The following is a 26339-nucleotide window of genomic DNA, read 5'->3' as shown; positions in this document are numbered from 1 at the left end:
ATGAAGGAAGGGAGACTAGTGAGCCTGTTCAAGAATTTCATCAACTACTAGTCTCTCACCCTCTTGGCAGGTTTAAATGAAACAAATGCATCATAGAGTGAAATTATTTGGACAGATGTCAGAGTAAACCTAAAGAAAACACAAAACAAAACAAAACATTCTCTGTGAAGGATTTCTCAGTTACCAAAAGAGTGCACAGGAGGTGTGCAGACAAATCCTATTTATGGGTAATAGGATTTGCTTGCATGTCCAGACACCAGTTTGAAAATGTGATTCTGCTCAAGACATAGGCAGAAGAGTTTTTATATAGGGCAAAATTCTGTCTGCAGGAAAGAGGGAATATATTTCACTAAAGTCAATCTGATTTCCCTTTAATAATCGTTTGAAGAAATAGAAGTATTTGCTGACACAGAAAATGCTCTATTACCACAATTCAAGCCTCCTGAGTTTAGTCCTTTGAAGTAAGGTCTCTAGTAGGAATAGAAAATAACAGGATATTGGGAGAGCAGGCTCAGAAACACTAGGGATTTCTCATTAATTGGTATCACATTCTTCCTAAGTAATGCTTAGAATATGAATAGTAGAGTACTTTAAAGGATTTCATATTTTGTATTAAAGAAATAGTGCAATAATTACAAAAGCCAACATCAAAAATATTCACTACCCTCTGAAGAAAGTCACATGACTGAGCTATTAATATTTTTCTCCTTGCTCAGCTATTTGTCAAAAAAGTTGTATTTACAAACACATAAGTTACAATTCAGTTGTTTTAGAGCAGAAATTCCAAAATTTTTCTGTAAAGAGTCAAATCATATTTTAGACTTTCTTGGCTGTAAGGTCTCTATCACTACTACTCCACTTTGTTCTTACAGTACAAAAAAGAACATAAAATTAATGATCATGGCTTGACTGGACAGAGGTTATAATTTGCTGATTACTGATGTTATCAGTTTAGCATCTTTATCAATATAGACTTAGCATCTATTACAATTCCTGGCATGTGATACAGATTGTTAAATTAATAATTGATTTAAATAATAATTGATTTATGCCCATCCTTAGGTTGTAATGTTTAAAGGAATTTTTGTCTTTTTATACATTACTTCTTTGATGATCTAGCTGTTTAGTTCTTTTTTTTTTTTTAAGATTTATTTATTTATTTATACAAGCATTGTGTACAGTCAGAAGCACGGGAGGGTGAAAGAATTCACCAGAGCCAGAGCGGGGAACAGAACAGGCAGACTGACGAAATACACTGCTGAGGGGAGCAGTGGGCATGGCAGGAGAGGTCTGCGTGCCATGTGGGAGCCTCACCAGCTGGGCGGGGATCGAACAAGTGCTGCAGAGGCTGCAGAAAGCTTCACAGCCCAGCGCTCAACTGCTGCACCACCAGGGAGGCCCTCTAGTTGCTTAGTTCTGAGGCCATATGAACACTTTGAAAAGTTTAATATCTAATATGTGATAGTAATAACATCATCTTTATGGTATCACTGAAAATAACTCGTAACTTGAATCTAATTACAAGGGAATAGTAATGTAAATCAAATTCTGGAGATTTCTACAAAATAAAAATATCAAGGTAAGGAATAGCAAAGGACAGCTGAGATAATGTTCCAAAACAAAGTAAACTAGAATATGACAAAGAAATATAATGAATAACCCTGGTGTAACACCTCAATTAGGAAAAAAAAAAAAAGAAACCAGAGAGAGTATGTATTAGACAAATGAAAAAAAACTGGACTATGCACTGTGGGTTACATAATAGTACTGAAACAATATTAAAATTCCTTAATGGGGTTATAAAAGAAGAATGAATTTGCTTTTAGGTAATACATATTGAAGTATTCAGTGATGGGGTATCCATCACACAAATAGCTCAGAGAAAATAATATGTGTACATGTAAATTGAAAGAAAAAGATGATGTGAATATGGAAAAATAAGACTAAAAATATTACAAGAATTCCTTGTAAAATGTTATTTTGAAAGTCTGTTGCCCAACTCCAATTCCCAGGATTTTGACACACATGAAATGGGAAACATCTATATAATTTCACATATTAATTTTACCTATATCTATATTCATTTATTTTGCTTTGAGAAGATCAATGTATTAAATAGTAGACATGTGGTATAGCAAATGAATGGACTCAGCATTTGCAGAGATTTCCAAAATATTTTTTTTAAGTTTTTCTACTAGGGAATTATCATTCTTAAAGAAATTCTAATAACTAAAATTATAATGACTTTTGAGCCTTGGAGGATAAAAACAAGTCAATTCTAAGTAATTCTCAAACTACCCAATCATCAGGAAATACATAAAATACTTTCTTCAGCTTTTTTTAATTAATTATGTTTTGCTTGTAAATCTGATTAACAAAAACAAGAGCATACCATGTTTGAGGTGAAGAATTAAGGACACAATGAAAATAATTTGGTGAAATCAGAAACAACTTTGTTGAGACTTAAGGAGAGGAAGTTGCAGACAATTGGGTTATGAAAGAATGAAGCAAACAATGATGTTAGAAATTTCTGAGGATCCATGCAGAAGATGGCTAGAAAGAAAAAAATATTTTCCTGGGTGAATAAACTACTGAGTTAGAAGAACATCCCTTTTTTGGACAATTTTAGAAAAGACTATGTCTATTCTAATAAGTTTTGATTTTAGACAGGTTTATTTTATTTAATTTCTATTAGGATCTTTATTATAAATCTATAAACTGAATTTCTACTTGTTGGTTATTATAGTAAGCTCTTCCAGCTTAGAACACTGGATAAATATGAAACAACTTGAAGTTGTTAAGCTACTATTTTTTAAACAGCCTTTATTGATTTATAATTGACCTACATAAAAGTTGTACATGTTTAATATATACAACTTGATGAGTCTGGAGATAAGAAGATACCTGGGAAGTGATCACTGCAATCAAGGCTATACATCTATACAAGATTGTTTGGTTTCTAAAAGTTTCCTTTTGCCCTTTTTTATTTTTACTTATTTTTTTAAAGATTTATTTATTTATGCATACAAGAGCTGGGGTACGGGACAGAGGTGTGGGCGGTGAGAGGACCCACCAGACACAGAGTGGGAAGCAGAACAGGAAGATTGACGGAAGCACACTGCTGAGGGGAGCAGTGGGTGAGCCAGGAGAGGTCTGCTGTGCCAAGTGGGTAGCTTCCTGGCTGCTGGGGATCGAACTCGTGCTGCAGTGGCTGCAGATAGCTTCATAGATTGTGTCTTAACCCCTTGCACCACCTACCTGGTGCAAGGGGTTAAGGGGCCCTGCCCCCCTTTTTTATTTATGTATTTTTATATGGATTTTTTTTGTGCAATAGACCATTCAACATAAGATGTACACTTTCAGCAAATTTTTAAGTGTACTATACAGAATTGCTAACTATAGGCCCTGTGTCATACAATAGATTTCCAAAACTGCACCACTGAAAGTTTGTAGCCTTTGATTGACATTTGTAAGTTTATTTTTTAAAAAATTATTTATGCATACAAGAAATGGGGTGTAGGGACCTCCCTGGTGATGTGAGTGGTTAAGTTGCAGCACTATGAAGCTATCCTCAGTCACTGCAGCACGAGTTCAATCCCCAGCCAGGGAGGTGACCCACATGGCATGGCAGACCTCTCCTCCCCTGATCCCCTCAGCAGTCTATTTCAGTCAGTCCTCCTTTTCTGCTCCCCACTCTGTCTCCGGTGCCCCGCACCTCTGACCTGTACCCCAGTTCTTGTATGCATAAATAAATCTTTAGAAAAAAAAAAGAACTGGGTTATACGCCAGAGGTGCAGGGAGTGAGAGGATTCACCAGAGACAGAGTGGGGAGCAGAACAGGCAGAGTGACTGAAATACACTGCTGAGGGGAGCAGCAGGAGAGACAGGAGAGATCTGCTGTGCCATGTTGTGGGTTAGCTCCCTGGCCTGCGGGGAATCAATCTCATGCCATGTTGCAGTGGCTGCAGATATCTTCATAGTGCCGCAACTTAACCACTGGCACCACCAGGGAGGCCCAACATTTGTTAAGTTTGTTTGTTTATTTATTTTTTATTTATTTACGCATACAGAACTGGGGTGTAGGCTACAGGTATGGAAGGTGAGAGGATTCACCAGAGACAAAGTAGGGAGCAGAACAGGTGGATCTACTGATCTACTGAAATACACTGCTGAGGGGAGCAGTGGGTGAGACAGGAGAGTCCTGCTACGCCATATGTGTCAGCTCCCTGGCAGGGATTGAGCTCATGTCACAGTAGCTGGAGATAGCTTGACAGTGCTGAGACTTTAACCCCTGCGCCATGAGGAAGGCTCCACGACATTTGTTTAAGTTTAAACATGAATCTAAATCAATCATTGAAACCACCAGCATCAAGTCTACCTTTGTAAAACAGGAGAAATGGAATGAAATTTGAACATCACCAGGTTTATTAAAAGAAAAAAAAATCTAGTGGGTAACCTGAAAGAAGTTACCTTGTAAACTATTTTTAAAAGCATAATTGTGTTATTATTGTTTTTAATTTTTTAACAATGGGCTGACCTGAGATTTAAGGTTCATTAAATATTATCATTTCAGCAAGGCAGAATTCACATCAATTCCTCTTGTTACATTTTTTTAGTCAATATACTCTACTGCTATGAACATACCTGAAAGCAACAAATGGCAAAGTTATAAGATTAGCTTCATAGATAAAGCAATTCTAAAATGACTAGCAAAACAATTCCCAGAAAATTAAAGTATCTTCAAATTGTGATTTTCCAGAAATTGTGTTGATATATTTACTGCTTTGTAGCAATATCAACTATTTTGATCTGAAATTGGCCAACTGACCTCCATAAATTGCCATTTATCTTACTCTAGCCCTTGCAACATTTCTTCCTCTACAAACTCTTTTCAAATTATAGATATTGTTATCACAGTGGAAGGTCATTTTAAATGTTTGTTGGTTCAAATAATGCTTAAAATCAATAGTATTTCCTGCATATCTCTATACTCTACTTGATTCAGTGGGTAAAGCAGCTGCATTCTACAGAATATAGAATTTTTGCTGCTGAAAGTCACCTTTATCAAAAGAACTGGCATCAGGACCTTATTTATTTTCATTTTGAAGCTCTGCATTTATTGATGCTTATCATACCTATACCTGTTTCTGACTGATGTTTCTTGAGTATGAAATACATCAATATAATTATGGATCATATTTGGTATAGGAAACTTTACAGGTTGTTGAATTCTTACAGTTGTCTAAAAAGAAAAAAAAAAAAACAAATGCAAGCAAGCAGCTTGTAGAAATATGAAATAGATGTCAGTTAATGTCAATTACAGGTATATTTTTACAAACACGTGCACATAACACACATGCGCACACACATACACACACACACACAATGTGCAACTGTTTGTAGGGAGTCTGATTTTCAATGATTCCTTCTCTGTATCTCAAGCTCCAAAGGCATTTTGATCTTGACTGAATCGTGCTATTTACAGCATGAAACATGCTGTTTTCAGTACTTCTGGTCTAACCTGATGATTTGTCATTCTCAGAGTAGCAGCAGATATAGAATTGCAATGGTTATTCTACCTGAATATTTTGTACTAAATTATCTGTTTTAAATTATATGTTCTTTTTTCCTGAATCAAAAATACACAGAGATGAGTGGCATTTTATCATTATAATTGTTTTTCATAAATTTATACTTAAGAATCAATGATTTTTATTGTTTTTGACTATTCATAGTTACTTCTCATGTCAAACACTGATAAGATTTTTACAGTTACGTTAATTTGCCTTGGACTTAATTTTAAAGTTTTGGATTTCATTTTATTTTATTTATTTATTTATTTATTTATTTTTGTGGGACCCTCGCCGGCTACTGAGGAATGAACCGGCGCTGCACAGGCAGCCTCGCAGTCCAGCGCTCAACCGCTGCGCCACCAGGGGTGGCCCGAGTTTTGGATTTTAAATGAAAACAACCATCAGGGCCTCCCCTGGTGGCGCAGCAGTTGAGCGCTGGGCTGCGCGGCTGCCCACAGCTTCTGCAGCGCCGGTTCGTTCCCCAGCTGCCAGGGAGGGTTCCATTAAAAAAAAAAAAGGAAAAAGAAAGAAAACAACTATCAACTGCTTTTATGATTAACTTCAAAATGCAACATTTCATTTTTGAATGAAAATAAAATGTATAATAAACATTTTCACAGTTATCTTCTCATACACACATAAGTATATTATCTATTATATCTAATCAGTCTAAACTTCTACTCATGTCAAATCTACCTATATGTATATTCTTCTAAATCTAATTGTGTCACAAATATATTTTTAATCAGATGATATTATCCAATTCTTCCTTACAAACCAGATATCTGGCATGGCACAGCAGGTTATCTATGCAGGTAAGCTTTTGGGGGTGGGCTGAGATTTATAAATCATCCATTCATCAAATTGAAGAATTATTAATGCAGGCAATCAAGGTTAAAGGTGTTGATGCCAGTTCTGTCTGCTCAGAGCAGAATTCTACGAAATCAGAAATCTATATCATTTTTCACAAATATTGGTCACCAAAAATATGTAGCCACCTCAACGAATATAGGATAAAATTAAATAAAATGAAAAATAAAGGTATTTCTTTTAAATTCAGAAATGCCCATTATCATCATTTCTATTCATTTAATAGATGAATAGAAATAGAAATGGAATAGAATAGAAATTAATAGAATAGAATAGAAATGATCCTAACCAATGCAATAATTGTGATCTTAACCAATGCAATAATATGAGAAAAACAAATTGAGGCATAATGATTGAGGAAAAAATGCAGTAAAAATAAATAAAAATAAGGTTAAAGATGAGACCAAATTTAAAGTGTATAATTATTATCAATTTATTTACTAATAACCACTTATGAAGAGTTGTTTAATTTTAATGGGAGAATATTCTTGCATGTCACTGAAATGGCTTTCTATTATGTAGTGATTTGCTCTCACTTTAAAATCGACCTCACACCAGATTGTGTATGCATGTGGAAATTAGGTCATTTTGAAGGCCTGGAGGAAAGTGCATAAATGCACATTTGTACATAAGTTGTTTTCAAAAAATATTTTTGAATAATATCATTGACAGTTTTTTGAATGATGCAGAAATGTCTTGTTAGCTCTAATATTCTTTATCGAATTTGCATTATTAGAAGTCAAGGTATTTTATCTTTGTTCATGTTCCACCTGTTACCAAAGATTCATGTTAAATGTTAGCAAATCAATATGCTTTAAAACAAAATAAATACATTATATTAACATTAAACAAAAACTGTAATATAGGAGAATATGTAAAATTCATGTAATTTCCCCACAGTATTGTACATATAAAATGAATTGGGTCTTCACCTCTAAGCTAATTTATTATAAGTTATAACATAATCCTAAAATAATATATTTACAGTATTAGTGATTATATTGAAAATGATCAGATGAGGAATATATAGATGTTAATATTATTTAAAAAACTATAAAATGCAAAAATTTACTATATATATATAGTAGCTTGGTGTTTTCTTAATTTGCTCTGAGATTATTTTTTTTTAAACTATTTATTTATTTATTTATACAAGCATTGGGTACAGTCAGAAGTGCGGGAGGGTGAGAGAATTCACCAGAGCCAGAGTGGGGAGCAGAACAGGCAGACAGATGGAGGACACTGCTGAGGAGCAGCGGGCACAGCAGGAGAGGTCTGTGTGCAGTGCTGGGCGGGGATCTAACCGGCGCTGCAGAGGCTGCGGATAGCTTCACAGCCCAGTGCTCAAGCGCTGTGCCACTGGGGAGGCCCAAATTCTTTTTTTTTAAAGATGTATTTATTTATGCATACAAGAGCGGGAGTGTAGGTCAGAGGTATGGGAGTTGAGAGGATTCACCAGAGACAAAGTGGGGAGCAGAACAGGCATACTGACTGAAATACACTGCTGAGGGGAGCAGCAGGGGAGACAGGAGAGGTCTGCTGTGCTATATGGGTCAGCTCCCTAGCCTGTGATCAAAGGTGCTGCAGTGGCTGGAGATAGCTTCATAATGCTTACCCCCTTGAGCCACCAGGGAAGCCCAGCTGAAATTAATTTCAGTCACAATAAGCAAGCATTTGGCTTATTTAAAAAGCCATTCATTTTCAACAGGTAAAGTGGAACTTATTTCAAAACCAGAAACATTAAAAATTATTAATTGACTATGTCATGTCGAAATAATTGTCTTCATTTTCTAAATTTTACTGTTCTAATGCACTTATTTGATGCCATGTGTAGAACACTGAAAGTTGTATTTAACTGCTTTTTTGATTGTTATAGCATGTTTCTTTATATTGCTTTTGGGTACATTAGCTAAAGTTAAAAATGTACATATAAAATTATTTTGCCTAATTTTAAAATATGATAAAAATAATTCAGAAGAATATGCAGTTACTGTTGATCTTTTAAGCTTCTGACTGTATAATACATACTTAGGATTAGCATAACAATATTAGCTAAGGGCAATGCAACAGAAGAGTTTTCATTTTTAAGCCCTTTATTTGAATTAAATCAGATCACCAGTGAGTTATCTCTCAATATTACCAGTAAACTATTTCTGGATACAGAACACAAAGTGAGAACTGAGTTCATTGGAGTAGTCTTATTAAAGCTGCACAAAGTTGTATGGGATTGAAATAATGATAATCACAAACTTCGACTAATAATAAATAATACTGATCCTATTTACTTTTTATATTCTTTTTTTAAAAGATTTATTTATTTATGCATACAAGCTGGGGTACAGGCCAGACGTGCAGGGGTGAGAGAATTCACCAGAGACAGTGGGGAACAAAAAAGGCAGACTGACTAAAGTACACTGCTGAGGTCTGCCTCGCCATGTGGAAATCTCCCTGGCCGGCCGGGGATGGAACTCGTGCTGCAGAGACTGTGGATTGCTTTATAGTGCAGTGCTTAACCCCTTGCGCCACCAGGGAGGCCCCACACTTTTTATATTCTTTTAGAAGATTTTTTTTTTTTTAAAGATTTATTTATTTATTTATTTATTTATACAAGCACTGGGCACAGTCAGAAGCAGGGGAGGGTGAGAGAACTCACCAGAGCCAGCACGGGGAGCAGAGCAGGCAGAAGGACCGAAGTACACTGCTGAGGGGAGCAGCGGGCGGCGGGAGAGGTCTGCGCGCCATGTGGGACCCTCCTCCAGTAGCCGGGGAGCAGCCGGGGATCGAACCGGCGCCGCGGAGGCTTACGGGCAGCTTCGCAACCCAGCGCCCAACCGCTGCGCCACTGGGGAGGCCCTCTTTTAGAAGATTTTAAGATCATTTAATTGGTTAAAAATATGTACTGAATCCCAGTCAAAATCACATACAGTGACAAGTTCTGGGTAATTGCAGTGAGGTACACAAAGTGCCTGACCATAGTGATTCTCAGTCCAGAAAATGAGGTAACATTTATCTGTTGTGGGAATTATACACATTCTATTAAAATAGACAAATCTTGATTTTTAGGATGTGTAAATACATTAGAACAAGGCTTTTGACTCCTTTCAATTCAATATTTTAAGTAAAAACTGTATTAAGACTGATGACCTGAGAATAGTGGAATTTGCCAGAGGAAAAAGGAGAAAACCTTAGGTATAGAGATCTTTTCTAGTGCATAGGGAATGGCATTTGGAGAAAGTGGTTATCTTATAAGGGAATCGAACTTGATCAACAAAAAAATAATACTGAAAACAGACAAAACTAGCAAAAACATTGTCTATTAAATAATTTCTAGAGCATGGCCTAGTGTCTTGCCAAGAATACGGAAATAGCCACCTGATCATTGTTTTACTCTAATCCTAGCTGTGATCATGAGGGACTCATGTTCTTTTCCACTTGGATATTTTATATGAAAATTGAGATACTAATTTATTAATTATGTAAATATTAATATTTATCAATTATTTGTGTCAAGAAGTAATTTTTCCTAGATTTAAAAAGGAGATGAGAGATATAATCAGTGTCTTCAAAATATCATAATGTTATGGATAACAACCTAATTATCAAGTATGACTAATTCTCATGTATGACTTGCAGTAACGTTTATGAAAGGTGGGAGCAAATAAGCAAAACTATGCAACTGGACAGCAACAAAGCAACAGACAAAAAAAAAATATAGGTGATAATCAAGATGTGAAACAAATTAAGATCATTTAGATTTTTAATTTTAATAGATATAGATTTTTAATTTTTAATTTGAATTGCATAGTTAATACTTGTGAAGGATAATACCCTAGCCATTTTAATTGAGATTACTGAAATATTACAATTCTTGTAATATGATCCTTCATTCATTCAAATAAGAGCACTTAGCTCTGTGTATAAATCAATGGCTGCTCTTGTTTTCTAGGGCCATCAGAGAAATTACTATTGTGAAACTTTGTTGCTTTGTGTATTATTACTTTTTACTTAGAATATATTCATCATTTATTATTGGAACTCTGTAAATTTAAGAAGCAATTATGCATAAAAAGCCATGCCTAACTCACTGATAGTCATTGACCTGCACTGTTGGAATATGTTCTTTCCTTGCATTGACTGGAGTGTCCCTTAGGATTGTTCCTCCTCTAATCATTCAATCTCTCTGTCCTTCACTTGTTCAGACCTTGAACTTGTGCTATTTTTCTATACTCATAGCTTTTGAAAGCTTATTGCTTTCTTTCAATCTCCTCTCTGTCAATATGATCTCTGAGACTTTTAGATTTCACCTGTCTATAGATGACAGCTACATTTATTTACTTGTCATCACTAACAAACCAAAGAGTCTAAACGAAAATTTAATTTCCCTCATACTGGAACTCTTCCCCAATAACTTTATTTTTATCATTAGGACTAGTTCTCTTGGTCCTTAAATTTCTAAATCTTGGGATCGATTTTCTTTTACTTTCTATTCTTCATAAGTCTACAATTCATTTTCATTCATACTTATTATTTTCTCAGCCATTCTTATGTCACACTGAAATTTTTTATTGCCTTCTCCTTGTGTTTTTGGCTTTAAATAATTTTGTTTGTTACATGTTATTGCTGATCTTGCACATCCCTACTGGATTATCTTCAGGAAACATTTCACATAATATCAATTTTTAATGGGGAATTTAATTTGTGACTCCATTATTCACTAGGAAAACAATTCACTTTCCACGTAACATTTAAGGTATTCCATAAGTGCCACTTTAATTTTATCAGTTCTCTCAAATTAAGTCCTCTATTTAAGTCAAGTCACCTTCAGTACAATGCAAATTCTCACTTCTTTGTTAGCTGCCTTGTCAGAAATGCTCTCTTCCATATTTGAAGCAGCATTCCTAATTTTCTCAAAGCACAGTACTCACTTTGATTGATGTTATTCCATGGCCATTATCCTTGTTTTAAGTCTTCATTATTTGTAAACAGTTGGGTAACTTTACAATTTTTTTTAATATATAGTTTTAAAATTAAATTTCAAATGTTTTCTTGTACTATACTGGACTTAAATGTACACATAGAATCTAATTTTTTTTGGACTCTAACTGCTTTTCCTAACCACTTTCCCCTTAGATTGACATTACTGTTTTGTATTTCCTCTGTTTTTTTTTTTTATTTTGTTTTTTAATTAATTGCTTGTTCATAATTAAAACACAAGGGAAACAATGGAAAGGCTATAAAACTCAACTTCAAATCTACTTAGTACTTATTGGTATTTCTTTTTTTTTAAAGATGTATTTATTTATTTATACAAGCACTGGGTACAGTCAGAAGTGCAGGAGGGTGAGAGAATTCACCAGAGCCAGAGTGGGGAGCAGAACAGGCAGACTGACAAAGTACACTGCTGAGGGGAGCAGCAGGTACAGCAGGAGAGGTCTGCATGCCATGTGGGACACTCACTGGCAGCCGGGGATCAAACCAGCACTGCAGAGGCTGTGGGTAGCTTTGTAACCCAGTGCTCAACTGCTGCGCCACCGGGGAGTCCCCTTATTGGTATTTCTTAATGATAATATTCTGAGAAACACTGATGCCTTGTTAAAATAGGAAGTCAATAATGTTTGTGGAATTATATTAAAATAAACTTAGTCCTAATAGTTCTTTATAAGTGTTCAATGGCTGCTAGATTATTTTCATAAAATATTAGATTAAGGATTTTCATATTTTGTGGATTTCTTTCTTCTATTTTTCCCTTATATCATTTTTATGTCTTCTTTATTTAGCAAGCATATGCCTACAGATTTTTTTTTCAGAGGAAATTACTAATTCCTTGCCAGAACTGAGACGAGTCTATTAAATAAGGTTAACAATATACTGCTGTGGGAGGAGAAATATAGTTATTATTATCTCCATTTACAATGCTTACTGGTTATTACCTTCAATCTATCTTCTCCCTATTATTTCAGCTCTCTTGATAGGTAAAGAGAATACACAGTCATTGTTTTCTAGTATACCTCAAACTTCCGTGAGCTGGCTTTACCAGTAAAAAGTAATTATATAAATTTGTAAATCCCATTTGCAGTCATTTTATTGAGATTCATATATTATAATATATGAATAATAATAATAACTCATTTATTGGTTTTATCTCTTACAATTGTGCAATGACTCATTGTTACTTCAGTTTCTTCATCAATAAAATAGGTATAATAATCAGATTTACTGTATATTGTTTTGGAAAATTAAGTAATATGATTCATGAAATAATTTAGGACAGTTATGGACACATATGAAACACAGTGTTGTGATGTCATTGTTCTAGTTAGTACTTTGCTAGTGGATTAATACATGGTGATCTGATGATTTATATATTTCCTCAAACTTTTATAATTTATTAATGAGATTTCTTTTTAAGTGATGAAGATGAGAAAATTGTAAATGAGTAATTACAGATCATTCTACATGTGCACACACATGTAGAATGTTATAGTCACTAGGTAAACATACTGCTCAACTCTACTTCCTATTTCTATACTCTATTGTCTGTAATTCTTAACTTGTGATTGCACATCCTCTGAGCCTCATATGATTGGGTAACTAAAGTGGTGCACACACAGCATGACTTCATACACAGATGTTCCAGCTGTGTTGATGGTAGAAACCATATGTTGCCTATTCCACGTGGGATGTTCATGCCCACTTTGCTTTACACAGTGGGAGTAATTGGGTTCGGTAGGAAGCATGACTTACTGAGATGCTGTACCTTTCCAGGTGAGAGTGCAAATGGGCTATAGATAAAAAGAAATCACTGCATTCTGATGGCAGAGAAGTTAAAGGAAGGGAAATGCACACTATGGTAGTCAAAGAGACAACCAGATAAACAAGCAAAGGCAAAAAGGAGTAAGAATACTTAGGGAAGACTAAAGCAAACATTTAAATGCTTCAAAAGTAAGCATAGCTTCTTTGTAAAGTATTGTGATTCAATCCCACTGATCAGTGGTTTGACAGTAAACAGCTTTCTGATCACAGATGCAGGCACAAGAAATACTGAACTCAGGGGCCTCCGCGGTGGCGCAGCAGTTGAGCGCTGGGCTACGAAGCTGCCCGCAGCCTCTGCAGCGCAGGGTCGATCCCCAGCCACCAGACGAGGGTCCCACATGATGTGCAGACCTCTCCTGCCGCCCACTGCTCCCCTCAGCAGTGTATCTCATCACTCTGCCTTTTCTGTTCCCCGCTCTGGCTCTGGTGAATTCTCTCACCCTCCTGCACCTCTGACAGTACCCAGTGCTTGTATAAATAAATAAATAAATAAATCTTTAAAAAAAAGTAAAAATAAATACTGAACTCAAAATATCAGGAAGTATATGTGGGGAAAAATTTTTAGCAAAGGTATTGTTAAGGCAGAGCTATAACTGGATACAGAAATACTGATACCCATTAACTTCCTTGAATACAGCTGAATATTAACAAGAGGAGTCTCTACCAGAGCCCAGCAGTGCCATAATTATGCAACACCTTTCCCATTACTTAATCAGAGATATCACCAAGAAATTGGATTTCTGAATATAGATTTAGCACATTAATTCTGAAATTTATTTGATATGTGCTTCTAAAAGAAGTAACCAGATTTACAACGTAGAGAGAAAATTATTTAAATTCTCTGAAGCTATGGCTAGTCACCACACTTGTACATCATTCCTGACTGAACATTAACGATATTTATAAAGCCATACATATCATCTTTGAATCTTAAAAAAAAGTTGTTCATTTCATTTATTCCTAAAAAAAAAAAAAAATTTTAAAATATTTTTACAGTCTTATTTGACTGATAAGAAGCAAATTCAATACTTTCCAAAAGTCCACTCATGAGTTTTGGAAGTTCATAATATGCAAGTGTGGACATTCAAAAGAATAAATTTATGTTCTTTTAGTTTAGATTAAGACAACAATGAAAGCAAGCATTAAATTAAGTATGTTACCATGTGTCTAAATTTCCATTGGTAATGCATGTACCAAGAATGCTATAAAATATATTTCCTGTTTTTGTTCAACCAGAAAACTAAGAATGTAATTACTTTGTGACAGGTGAAAATTAAACATAATTTGGATTGTGCCCAAAATAAAGTTTTATTTGAACAGAGCCATGCTCATTAATTTATATATTTTATCTGTGGCTGGTTTTCTACCACAATGACAGAGTTGATTGGTTGTGACAGAAACCATATGGCCCATCCAGTAAACATTTCCACACTCATAACTTAAAGAAAAATAGTAAAGCAGATTGTTCCTTCCTTAGCAGGCTTAATGGTCCAAGAACTGACCCTAGTGGTAACTAAAGGTGTTAAGTTGTAGAGACTCTAGATGACTGGAAAGATCGGAATAGGCACAACCTTAATCATAAAGGGTTCATGACACCGTCACTTAGGATCTTTTCATCCCATCTATGTTTATATCAGAGTAACTGAGAACTTTTATGACACATTGAGCCCTCTCTGGCCTATTTTGATTTTATTATTTTTCTTTTTTAACTTCATGAAAATTAAGAGTTAAAAGGTAAATCTATGTATTTTCTAAAAAAGTATTTGTATTTATTTAAGGATAGGAAAATAAGAGTGTGTCAACTCCTCTGATGAGCAGAGGTCATCCATCACACTCCTGTTACAGTGATAATCCATTAGTGCCTGGGTAAACAGGCAGGGCAAGATTAAGTCATCCCCTAGGTGCCTTCAGTCACTTACCCTTGACCTGTGGAAAAGTTGCTTTGAAAAAAGGGTGGGAGTTCATGGAGAGAGGTTATATTTATGTGCTGCAGCTGACCAATTAGTGGGATATGGTACTGAGCTTAAGGAACAATTACAAAAAATAGACAGACTTCCCTACCCCTCAGTGTCTTCTAAAAAAGGAATGATGGAATAAGTGATCACAAAAGTCATGAGAAAGTGAAGTGTCAAAAGATTATAGCATGTTTACAGACACAACTTTCAGAGAAGTCAGAGACTGGGGGATATAATCTTTTGGATATGAGGTTAACATTAATTAAAAGTTTGATTCATGAAGCATATTTTTTCTTGTTTCTTTTGGTTAGAATATTTTAATCCCTAAACATAAATTGTTTCCCATTTTTATATGTTGTTCATTCACAAAGATCTGAAATGAAAGAGGAAGCAAATTTATTGCACAGCATGCATTCTTCGGCATTGATGTGCTGATAATGGGGCTTATTTAGTAAGTACATTTCGTGGCAGTCATTATGGCCTGATATGGATCTTCTTGTAATTTGTTCAATGGCAAGTGCTCATACAATTTATGTTCTAAAAATCTAAGGGGTTCTTAGCAAATGACAATACTGTCTGACCTATCAAGCATTCACCAAGTGCTTAGTTGCTTAAGCTCTTTTTGTGTCATTGAGCAAAATGCTTCACTATTTTTTTTTGTTTTACTAACTGGTCAGTTACAAGTACTTAAAGGTCTCATCAGAATTTAGAGTCTTTCTTTAACTCTTCTAGATATGCAATGCAGTAGAGGATAAATAATTCTGCTTTCAAATAGCTAGAATTTTATTTGATTTTGTCATATCAACAGCAAAGGAATTTCTCTGAAGAAACATAACATGGACACTTTCATTAAATACATCTAAAGTTTAAAAGGAGCAGTCACAACAATTCCTCTGGATGGGCATGGTCTATTGTCCTACTAACAGTATTGTTATATTTATCTCCAACAAAAGCTTAGTGATGCATAATATAGAATTATCCAACAGAAATAAAAATGGAGGAAAAATTAAAAGGTGCTTGCTAAAAATTTAAAATACCTAATATGAAAACATATTGTCTATAAAATTAGTATTTGTTCATCATCTACTTACAATAAATACTTCAACCTGTGAAGGATAATGTCACTTCCTAAATTCTAAGAAAAGGAGACAGGGCCTCCCCAGTGGCGCAGCGGTTGAGCGCTGGGTTGCGAAGCTGCCCGCGGCCTCTGCAGCGCTGGTTCGATCCCCGGCTGCTCCCCAGCCACCGAAGGAGGGTCCCACATGGCGTGCAGACCTCTTCCGCCGCCCGCTGCTCTCCTCAGCAGTGTACTTTGGTCCTTATGCCTGCTCTGCTCCCCGCTCTGGCTCTGGTGAATTCTCTCACCCTCCCGCGCTTCTGACTGTACCCAGTGCATGTATAAACAAACAAACAAATAAATAAATAAAACATGCCTCTATTAAAAAAAAAGAAAGAAAGAAAGAAAGAAAAGGAGACATACAACATAATGACCGCAGTTAAAAATACTATACTGTATGTGAGAGTTGCTTAGAGAGTAGATCCTAAAAATCATAATCACAAGGGAAAAATAATAACTATATGGGGTTACTACTTACTGTGGTAAACATTTAGCATTGTATACATATGCCAAGTTATTATTCTGTATACCTTAAACTTATACAGTGTAATATGTCAATTATATCTCAAAACTAGAAAGCAAAAGTAAACATTTGCTCATCTTAAGAATTTAAGTAAAGGAAATTTCTTAGGGTCTAGGAAATTTTATCTAGCAATCTGTATAAATATATTCCATCATTGTAGTTTTAAAATGATATTTCATGTAATGTGCACATAAAGTTATCAATAATAATGAAATGAATCTTCAGAAGCCTACCACCAAACCCAATAAGAACATTACAAAGTAATTATCTTCTGCTTGCATATTCTTCCAAATTTTTCTTTATTGCTATAGAAGACAATAGTATTGTAAATTTTGCATTATATTATTGTGATTTTATAGTTTATTATACTTAAATGCATACCAAACATGTTATTGTGTTTCTTATTTTTATTAAAATATATTTTATATAGGTATTTTCTGGCAACTACTTTGCTCACTCAATGCTAACTTCACATTTATGTGTAGTATGGTGAGTAGTGGTAGCTTATTTATTGATTTTACTTCTATAAAATAGACTATTGTTTGCTTGTACCAACATTTATGTGTGTATGTTAATGTTTCTTTCAGATTTTTTATTATAAAAATTACTGTTATGAACATTGTTTCATCTATTCATAGATCAAATGTGAGAAAGTGTCTTTAAAGGTAATCTTATAATTGGTTATGAAAGTGCTTACTTTAGAGTTATGTGAATATTTATGTAATGCAAGCTATTTTCCTAAAATGTGTGCATCACTTTATATTCTCACTACAGTGTTTTACAGGTTTGTTTAATCAAAATCATATCCACTATTTGATAATGTAAGGTTCCTAGATAGTTGGCATCTATGCAATATTAAGTGATATTCACTGTGGCTTAAATTTTCATTTCCCAATTAATTATAGTAAGACTCTTTCCATAAATTTATTTAACAATTTTTCTCTTCTGTCTGTGTTAACATTTTCTCCCATGATTTCCCCACCCCACCATTTTTATCCTGCATATGTCCTTGCAAATCTTTCCTATTTTGTTGCCTTAAAGAGTGTACCCTTCTAGGATCTAGATATATTGTAGCTAGGCAATTCCCCAGAGCACCATGCCGGAAGCCAGAACAAACAGTTTGGACTCTGTATAAAGAAAAAACAAACAAAAAAAAAAACATTTAATTTAAGTTAAGAATTCGAGAGACTTTAATACTTTAATATTCCAAACTTTACAAGTAATAAAACTCAAACTCCAAGGGAAGATTAGGATTGAGGGGTTACTTGGGGGTAATATTAGTGAGTTTTTACTTAAGATGGAGGCCCTGGGCTGTTACCAAACTGGGTAGTAGAAGACACTGAAACGAGAAAATCAAGCTAAATCAAAGTTCAAGAAGTAATCATAAATACCAGAAATCCAAAGTGGTTCCAAAAAAGTATTAAATGGGAAACCTAAAGAAAATATAAACATCAGACTATGATGTCTCTTGATGAGGACGAATGCAATGACACAAGTTCAAGTGTGATTCTAAGTAGAATAAGTGGGAAAGTACATAGGAAATTTCCAGAAAAAGCAATGCTCTTGTCAAAGACTCACTTTTTAAGTACTAAGTTAATAAATTGGACAACTAGAGTTAAAGTGCTCAAGAGATAATAGACTTCATATTGTGATTTGCGTAAGTGTTCATGGCTCCAGAATAAAGAATGAAGTCAAATCAACTCATTATATATCCAGCTTGGTTGGTTTACACAAGTCATGTCCGTTTCCAGGGGCTTAACATAGTGGTTAAGTCTATGATCAAACTGGGATGGTGAATAAAGGTTTGAGAGCTCTTAGAGGATACACCAATGGCAATGACATTCAGGGTCAGAATTTGGGGATTTGAGGACAGAGAATGGAACATGTAGAATACATGCTAAAGAGAAAACAGAGTGGCAGTGAGGTGGTAATTCCTAAGAAACATGATTTATGAATCCATGTCCGGACTAATCAGTGATATTAATAAAAAACACAAAAAGTGCTACTTATTTTATGAAATATAAACTTTAGTTACATCAATCAAAGTAAAGAGAAAGCTGTAGAATACCTATACTTGTCTTAGGAAATATCTTAGTAAACAAACCTGAAGTGTTCATTTTCCACTTGGTTGGTACGAAACCAAAAGTAAACATATTTATAATTTAGGAGGCATTGTGAATCAAATATTAGATACTGCCATGTTGTGACTATTGCTCTCAAATTTCCATCCAGAATATATGAATATTGTTTATTAATCTTAAACTTTATGTTACCCTAATAAACATTATTCACTTATTTTGTAATATATGGAACTTCAAATCTGTAAAATTACACAAATAATATCACACTGTACTTTACTCAGGGTTATAAGTTTTACTGAGAAAACAACAAATGCATTTGGTGTCTTGATTCCTATGCTGCCAAGATATGGCTCTCTATGTCAAACCATTAAATTAGAAAATAAGGTGAAGCCAATTTATATTTTCATGCTTTCTTTAAAGTGATTGCCAATAATTTTTTAAAACTTCTATTTAATATTGTTTGTTATTTCTCATATATTCACAGGAGAACATGGGAGGTGAAATAATAAACACTGTTAATTCAAAAATTCATTTCAAAAATTAAAGCAGAACAACATGAATAAGAGAAAAAATGATGGAAAAATTTGGTGCTTATTATTGGCTGCCTATTTGTGTGCAAGTTTTGAATGTGATAAAAGTATTATTTACAAATTGCTTTTTCTAAGTTTTCTTCATAATCCACACCAGGTAACCATGAAAAATATGATTTTTAAATCTTCTAATGGATAGCAGAATATGTTTTGAAACTATGAATATATGTATAACAGAGATTTCTGTTGAGCCACAATATTTTGATGAGAAGGTCTGATTTGTTTCCTTGCATGTTTTCTTTTTTTGGTAACTCTACTATTGACTGACTTAAGACTGAGTTAAAGAAGAGGCCAAATCCAGTATAGGCTTGTAAACCCATTTATCTGAGCAAAAACACTATTTCTTCATTTTTACTATTTATTTTCCCATGCCAATCTATTTATGTACTATTTATTTCCCATTTCAAGTGAACAATAAATTTGTTCACTTCCTAAGTGGTTCTTTGTCTCAATTTCTGATTTGTATGTTCAGAAATATAGTTATTTGCTTGTTCCTCCCCCCTGTTGCATAGAAAAGAAAAAGGCAACTAAAATAATGATGTTTATTAACAAGAACTATTACCTTCTTGGTATCAAATAAATGTACATTTACCACCACAAGTCTTGACCTTGTTTTTTTTTTTTCTTAATGTCTATGGGCATTTTAAGTTTTCCATTAGAACGAAAATTTTAGCTAATTAATTACAAAATGGTTATGCAATGCTCCTAACCATTTTCAAATATTTCTAATAAAATAATTGTTTTCAAAATCCAGTCAGTTATTATAATTAAATCATATCAGACTATTTAGAATATAAGTAATTCAGTTATATCAAAGACTAATTTTTATTTCTAAAGCATCTTAAATGAGACTACAATCATATTTAAGATATCATACTTCCATACAAAGCAGATGACTATTTCTCTCATTTTAACATGTCCATGTACACTTGTGTAAAATTGTATTTGTGGAACAAATATTCAGCTGCCATTAACAATACTCATGTGAACTGAAAACACTAGTTTCAGTAACCTTTATCAAATTTGCCATCATAAAATATGAAAAAATGGCCTTTTAAACTCAAAATTACTGATAATTTAAATATCAGGGATTATGAAATATAATAAAATAAAATATAAATAAAAAATGTAATCTCAGTGGCTGCAAAATGAAAATACAAATCCTGAAAGGAAGGTTAGCAGGTTACATTCTGGGTAAAGCTGATAACATTAATTACAGAGTAATTTCATTAATGCTGAATTTGCAGTGTTCTTACTTTGCATAAATTTTGTAGTTTGTTAGAGATTGTGCAAAGTTGATTTTCAAAGAGTAACCTATTCTTTAAGATCACATTCTCAATAACTCTCATTTGACTTTATTAACTCTATATTTACCTTAACAGATCAGTGCTATTTGAGAGAGTTGAGGTATTTATGAAGAATTTCAAATAAATATTGTTAAAATATTTTCAATAGAATTAAAGATTTAATGTTTCATTTTAAGGTTACATGTTTTTTATTGTGACTTATATTTTTGTGAAGAAAGCTATATAATTTATTAGCTAAATTATTAGCCAAATAAAGGATTATTATTATTAGCCAAATAAAGGATTTTATAATATGCTATCTTTCTCATAAAAATCATACTACTGACCTGCTGAAATGAGGGTTTTGTGTTGGACTGAAATCAATATCCTAACAAACAGATTTCACTAAGGTATATGGACACATGGATCCCACAGGAATGTACCATTAAGTAATTAGGAGATTATGTCAACATTGAGTCAGGCTTTTACTGGAGAAGCATATTATTCTCATTTGGAATTTACAGCTAATAACAAAAATCTTTCATGATCTAAGTAACATTTGAAGATGTAATTAGGCAACCTCATCATCTACATAAACTCAAGACTTACTGATATGGTTTTAGAACTGAAAATCATGTCACTGACTCATTTCTCATATCACTGACTCATATCTTTGACTAGTCTCAATATACTATTTAATATTTTTAAGAGATGTTTCTATTCCACCATCACAGAAATACTTTATTGCCTACCACATATGGTAGATTAACAGTATATAAAACTACATAATACCTGACTAATAGTTTTAGGGTTTCCTTAAAAAAATTTAAAGATATGGTATCAACTTTTGGTGAGAGGATTTAGGATTGAAAATACGTAATAGATAATTAAGTTTATAATTATCTTTCCTACATTTATTAAGTTAATCCAAACAGAACCAAAAACTACCATTTCAACTTAACTGTGAAATTTAAAAAGTTAATTTTTGAAGTAGTCTTTTTTTCCACTTCCACTATCCATTGTACATTGTCCTTGGAATGTCACTTACCATTATACAATACATCTATTGATAACTGCCTGTACCCTTCAAACATGTTCTTCATTCTTTATGTACTCTTCTCCCCAGTCACCAAAACTAAAATTCCAGAATTCAACACAGATCTCTGCCTCTCTATCCCTCAAAAACTATTGTTCAGCAACTCTACCCATTTTCTCATACTATTTTCAAATATAGCTCTCCTCTCCAAAAAGTCTCTCTCTCTCTCTCTCTCTCTCTCTCTCTCTCTCTCTCTCTCTATTTATTTATTTATGCATACAAGAGCTGAAGTGCAGGCTAGAGTTGCTGGGAAGGGAGGAATGAGAGGAGTCACAGGAGACAGAGTAGGGAGCAGAACAGGTAGATTGAAATATACTGCTGAGGGGAGCAGCAGGAGAGACAGGAGAGGTCTGTGGAGCCATGTGAGTTAGCACTCTGGCTGGGGATCAAACTCATGCTACAGTGGCTGCTGATAGCTAGCTTCATAGTGCTGTGACTTAACCCTTTGTGCCACCAGGGAGGCCCAGACTTCATTCTTTCTTAATCTTGTTTAATATTCTTGTTCTGTATACTCTTGACTTACTAAATTTTATAACACTGATCTTTTTACAACAGTCATGGCATATAGTTTCTCTAACAACTCACTGTAGTCTTGGAATAAACTGACTTATGAGCATGGCATACATACTATGACTGTATTTGGCTCCCTCAACTCTTTGTCACTCTTCTACCTGTAAAATATCTTCCGTGAAAGTTTTCAAGCTATTTTCTGCTTTATTGCTTCACATGTTCATCTCATTCTTTACTGATGAGCTTTTAATAAATTTTATTAGATATGCAGCTTTATTATCACCTTCCCTTAGACGCTCTTCAGCAATGCTAGGTACTTCTGCCATGGCATTGATTATAGTCCACTAAAGCAGTATGTGAGATGTGCTATGCCTCACAGTTGATAGGTTGATTGAACATTTTTAAGGCTGATATTGTGATTTTAGTATCTATCCCAAAGACTAAAGTAGTTTTTGCTTGATGAACATCTGTTTAATGATTCATTAAATTAATAAACCTTATTTATTTGTCAATAACTATACTTTGAGTCCAGCAGCTATCTCGTTTAATTCCAAAATTCTTTGGCAGATCTCTAAACCCAGTTTTATTCATCAAAGCATATTAAATATTGTTGTAATAGTTAGACTCTTAATTGTATAGTGAGTACATGAGATTAAAAGTACTCTAAAATAATTGATTTAGAATAGTGGTTCTATAAAGATAGAATGATTTCTTTATGTTACTCACTACTTAGATATAATTGGAGAGAATTGGACTGTATTTTTCATGTGAAAGGAACATTTACATTAACAGGTTTATTGCAAAAGATCGGAAAAGTTTTAAAGATCAGTGTGACATTTCCTTTGTACTGTTTAAAGATTTGACAATACTTTGATGGCCAGGAGTTAAAGCAAGTCCAAACAATAAGAGATAAGGAATACCATGCACTCCAAGTGCTGCTCAAATTAAGGGCGAATGAAACAAATAGATAGAAACAAGAAAGCTTCTATTTTTATTTAAAACAAGAATGCTTCTAAAATGTACTTGGATTGTTAGGGTAAACCATCCATCAACATAACCTAAGTCAATGAAATAGTATATTTAAAATATGGAAATGTATTTTTTAAAAATTACTATGTTTGTATATAAAATCATATTCTAGTAATAGAAGTTTAATTCCATTAATTCAACTTTCAGTTACATTGTGAAGATATGAAAAACATTAAATTCAGTTTCTAACACATATTAGTTGTATTAACCATTTTATACTATCTTTTTCTCACTGTAAAATAAAGAAATTAATGATATACAAAATATTGTGAAAATTAAACAAGATTTTTGAAGCAAACATGGAAGCACAATGTCTAACATTTAATACAGGTCAACTGTTTACCTACAAATATAAATAAAACATGGGCAATATTTGCATATATGTGACTCACATTTATTTTAAAAATCTTTTTTTTGGCTAATATATATTAATTTGAGTACCCAATGAAATTATCAATAGGTCCACTTTTTCAAAAGGCAATCTTCTTTTATTGTCTCAAAAATCTTGTTTGGCAATAACTAACCCTGATCCTATATTACTTTCTAAATTTCTGAAGGCTTATGCTCAAAAAATTATTCAGCAATTCACTTTAATTAGTTGTTATTTTCAACTACACACTTACTAGATTTTTTACTAAGAAAATTAAATGCATGACTTTTAAACAATATTATTAGTATTTTGTAGAAAAATGTATTTGTTTTCAAAGTTCTATCATTTGTATTATTTATAAAATAAGTTATATAAGTATATATATATATTTATGTCACAGAAATTATTTTTGTTTATTTTCTTAGTTTGAAGTTATTATAACAAATGATAAAGGAATAAAAATGTTCTCCATGAATTAAAATCAGGTCTTAAAATCTTTAAACTCAGATTTAGCAATTTCCCCAGAGAAATTTTTGAAGTATCACTTTCCTTTAAATCATCTCTAGGTGTTAGAATTAGATAGCTTCATATCAATTTTTAAATGTACAACTCTTGTATGTGTTCCATTTCAAGACTTGACAATTATTTCCCTGTTGATTCTAAATCAGGAAATAAATGCCAGTAAGCTGAACTATTGTTATGCTTCCAGCTGCAGCTGCACCATCTCATAAATAGCTGTGGAAAGGGGAAAAAATGCAGAATGGTTTGGAAAAGGTATGGAAGTTATCTTAGATTTTTAAGAAATCTCAGTCAAACCACTTGCACCTGGGATCCCAGGAGTTACATTTTCTTCTAGATGACAATAGCGTAGTTGGGAAATGTCTTTATGATGGGCACATGGAGGCATGTTATAGGTATTTGATTTTTTATTTCTTTCTATTTTTAATCCTTGGAAATAAATCTATATTTTTATTTGTTCACTTATTTGTTTTTAGTTCTAAGTTTAAAATGTACATGTTTGTGTGTTTCATAAAAACCATCATTGTTACAGAATCTATACCTAAATGGATAATGGATAAACACTAACGCTTACATGTGTTAGAAGAAGGGAAGAAAGTGAAGTTTTGCATATATACTAAGGTTATGAGTGAGACAAACAAATTACAATTTTTCACTAGATATTTACTATTCCTGAGGTATTTGTTACATACTTTGTGGGACTCATAAAAGTAAAAAACTCATACTACTTTCAAGGAGCTCTTAATATCTTCATAATACAGAGACAGTAAAATGATAGAGATGATGAAAAAATGTAAAATACCTATACAATATTGGCAAATTCAATTTGTCAGTTCTTTTCTTCAAGGAAAAAAATAATTTTTACTAACATGACCCTCCAAACAACTCCAAGGAAAGAACTGGTAACTGGAGGTTGTTAGTGTTGTTCATGCAAATATAAAAATGCATTTAAGATAACTTAAACAACTGTAATAAAGGTCTCTTACACAGAAACATGAGTTTACAAATTAAGTTCTTCAGGAAAGAAAGCTTATGAAATGAATGTGCAAGTCAATTTAAAATGAGTAGAATATTTGTAATAAATGTTTTATAAAAGTGAATCATGGAGAAAGTGGAAAGTTAAGCTTGCGTTAAATATTCAAAGTTCTAAGTTCCTTTTTGAAGATAACTGTTTGGAGACCAGGATATTAAAATTCTAATTTTAGTACCAATCTATATTTTCTCATCTATGATTTCCTTTCTCTATATATAGAGGGGGGGATTCATATAAATCTCCTTCTGCCTTTAATATTCTATGATTCTCTAATTGACCTGCTGTGGAAAATAGTATGTCCTTTGACTTGTCCTAAATCACATGGCTCCATTAATTTTAACACAGTTCTTATTGTGGTTAATTGGGTTTGTGCAATCAGCAGAAACATTGATTGTTCTTTTGTGAATTTCACAAAATATAGCTGTAGGTGAGACACAGTTGAAGAGGACAGCACACTTTGAAAAAAATCCATAAAACATCTCTTTCCTGTAAGTTACTGGTAAATATTCTCCCTAACTGTCCTTGACACAAACATCTGGCTTACACATTTCTTTGTTAACCCTTAATTAGGTGAGACTGAGACTTTATTTGCATGATATAGGAACTAAATTTTCACTGCCTTAAGAAAGTCATTGAGAATTACTGTCCCTGATACAGTTTTCTTAAGTTTAGGTGGGTCCCCAGTTACATTTTCATATTGCCTATAAATTAAAATACTTGTATGATTTTGTAAAATTATTTTCATAAGTAATCATATGGTTATTATGCCTGCATTAGAATCTCGCTTGACAAAAATTCAAAGGATGCCTCTGTTTATGTATCTTTGTATATTTATAACAGAAGGAAATTCTTAGTTTAGATTTTATGTCAAAAGCAAACTATCCTTTCTGATGAATATGAACTATGTGCATTTGCTTGTTTCAAAACCTTACTGTTATACACTGAGCACTTTAATTACTACTGAAAAAAATGCA

General features: G+C 33.4%; 1 long non-coding RNA gene across 5 annotated transcripts in view; it reads right to left on the bottom strand.

Moving 5' to 3' along the window:
* The window catches only part of LOC119253389 (uncharacterized), a 264080-nt gene that overhangs the window by 190967 nt on the left and 46774 nt on the right, over positions 1 to 26339 (bottom strand). The window contains exon 4 of one of the 5 annotated variants that reach the window (XR_005127065.2): positions 17765 to 17978. The exons of the other annotated variants lie outside the window; for them this stretch is intronic. This is a non-coding gene — a long non-coding RNA (uncharacterized LOC119253389). Of the gene's footprint in view, positions 1 to 17764; positions 17979 to 26339 lie in introns of those variants that run through there. 5 annotated transcript variants of the gene reach the window in all.

This window comes from Talpa occidentalis, unplaced genomic scaffold (assembly GCF_014898055.3).
Source record: "Talpa occidentalis isolate TD23 unplaced genomic scaffold, MPIMG_talOcc4v2.1 talOcc4.2, whole genome shotgun sequence".
Lineage (NCBI taxonomy): Eukaryota > Metazoa > Chordata > Mammalia > Eulipotyphla > Talpidae > Talpa > Talpa occidentalis.
Note: the sequence above shows the minus strand (reverse complement) of the source record. Positions and strands in the feature narration are given on the sequence as shown.